Below are 2,816 nucleotides of genomic sequence, written 5' to 3' on the forward strand. Positions count from 1 at the left end.
TAGAGTTACCTACGACTAGGCAATGCCACTCTCTCACTCCAAATTTATACCCAAAAGAAATAAAAGCACACATTCATCCAAAAACCTGTCAACAAATGCTTATGGCAGAACAATTCTTTATAGCCAAAAAGTAGAAACAATCCAAATGACATCTACTGATGAGCAGAAAACTAATATGCAGTATATTCATATAGTTGAACATTATCTGGCAATAAAAGGACACGAAGTACTGATACATGCTAACACATGGAGGCACCTTAAAAATATAATGCTAACAAAAGAAGCCAATCCCAGAAGACCACACATTGTACAAATTGCATTTATATGAAATATCCAGTATAGGCCCAGGTAATAGTTGGTTGGGACTAGAAGGAGGAGAGGTAGGGAATGACTATTAATGGGGTAATGGGATTCTTTTAGAGCAGCGTGGTAGTCAGGATGCTCCAGGGAAACAGAATCAATGGCATGTATTGGAAAGAGATTAATGATAGGAATTGGCTCACACAATTATGGAGGCTGGCAAGTCCAAAATCTGTAGAGTTGATGTCTCAGTTTGAAGGCCATCTGGCGGGAGAATTCTCTCTTAGGGGAGGTTCAGCCTTTGTTCTGTTCAGGTATTTAACTGATTAGATGAGGCCCACTCATGGGGGGCCATTTGCTGTGGGCACCGGCTTCTATGAGAAAGACTCAGAGAACAAAGGGAGTGATGGAGCCAAATTGAGAATGGAGTGATAAGGATCGTAAGTGAAGACACAAAACTGAAATAAAAGAAAATATTTTATGGCAATGAGTTGTTAGACTGCTGGCCCGCAGCACAGTAGAGTCTAAGGACACGAAGGGATATGGAGCCAGCAGGCCCTGGCCTGACAGAATCCTTCTACAACATTGTGCCTCCTGAACACAGTTCAGATTCCTTGTCAATTGGCACAAACCTAACTCCATTCTATTTCCTCTGCAGGTGTACCCGAGACTATCAGAGGCACCACACCCCAGTTCTAAGGGAGATACCTTTGTCCGCAGCTCTTACTGGCCCTCAGCCAGTCCAGCATCGCTGGTTGAAGTAGGCAGGGGCATCTGGTGGCCTGGTATGCAAAAATTGTCCAGGCCAGCAAGTGTCCTGCTCCTAGCACTAGACATGGAAGAGACTGAGCCAACCAGCATAGGACCTGGGGGAATGTTGTGACACTGAGAGACGGATCGGAGTGGTGACTGGAACAACTTCCATACCAAAGTGAAGATGGAGCAGAGGACTGGCTGAAGCAGAGGAAGCTGGCTGGGAGAGAGGAGAGCTGACCAATGCAGAGACCAAAGCATTCCAGAGACCATACCTGCTGTGAGTGGGTCTGGAAACTGGGGTCCCTAGAGGTGCCTCCATTGTTCCAACCCAGATATATCATTAAAATGAATCACCCATTGCTAGAGGTAACTTGAATGGGTCTCTGCGTATGCACCAAAAATCCCTGGCTGGAGTAGGACCTCTTTCCCAGGAAACCCTTAGCTCCATTTCCAGGCACTCATTATGCGCTGTGTTGTTTGGCACGCTGGAGATTCGGCACTAGATGAGGCCCACTGGGCCTCCGCAGAGACCGGATTTTCTTGTGGACGGAGATGAAAATATTCACTACTCGCACTGAATTCCTTAGCCCCAGCCCTGTGCCGTGCACTTGACTCCCCTGGCCGTGTGCCTTTGATTCACCCTGTTCACGGTGATTCCTCTTCATAGAAGTCCCTTTGCCTGCTAAATGCTACCCCTTCCATGCAGCCTTCCAGAATCCCTCAAGCAAGATTAATTTCCCTTTTTCTTGTGCTACACACGAAGCACTTCTGTAGCCATTGTGACACTCCTGCCATTCTGCTTCGAGTTAGAGTTGTTTATATGCCTATCTCATCCTCAGGAACTTAACTCCTTGAGCACAGGAAATGGGCCTGATGCCTTCTCCCTAGGGCCTATCACTGAACCTTCCACCCAGGATCCCTTCACTGCATTTTGGTTCAACTGAATTAAATTCAACCTATGAAGGATGAGGGAGGGAGACAGCGAGGAGGACATTCACCCTTTTCTTTTGTTCCCAGCTTCTACAGCCAAGCAGATGGCCACAAAATGGTGGCATGTATCTGAAGACTTGTCCACCTGCCTTCCTACAAGTCCAAATCATCAGCAGCTCGGACAAGTTAGTTATTATTTTCTTTTTTTTAGCCTTGGCATGTGGTCTGTGTTGCCTAGCTATGAAGAAGGGATAATGAAATACTTCCAAGTGCTTTGAACTGGCAAATCTGTGTTTATACAATTACATGAAAACAAGCTAATGTGATGGCCTTGCTGAGGTTTAATAATGTCGAGGGCAGGAAATTATAGTCCCCTGACTACATGTTTCACTGCAGATTGGTTTGCATCTCATCAGAAAAGAATCTTGATTTGGAGCGGATTATCCCTTCATGGAGAGGGGGTTTGCTATAAATAAGGGGCTAGAGAAATGAATTCTGAAGTCCATTTTATTTTTTCCTTAGAGACACACACAAGGATAAGTGGATGACTGTCAGCTTCTGGGCTGCACCAGAAAATTCCACTAACTATTTGCAGGTGGCAGCAACATAAATAATAAGGGAGGTCTTCTCACTGAGTCCAGGCTTCTCTCTCAACCCATCCTGCCAAGCCCCACTGACATTGCCAAGACCTGATAGGACATACGCCAGAGTTGCAGCCAATGCAGTACTAGAAAGTGCACTTAGCTTACAATCAGAAGACCTAGTTAAAGACCCAGAGAGCCACCAATTTATTTATTTTTGTTTTGTTTTGTTTTTTGAGAGCCACCAAT

The sequence above is a fragment of the Canis lupus genome, chromosome 16 (genome assembly GCF_003254725.2).
Source record: "Canis lupus dingo isolate Sandy chromosome 16, ASM325472v2, whole genome shotgun sequence".
In the NCBI taxonomy this organism is placed as follows: domain Eukaryota; kingdom Metazoa; phylum Chordata; class Mammalia; order Carnivora; family Canidae; genus Canis; species Canis lupus.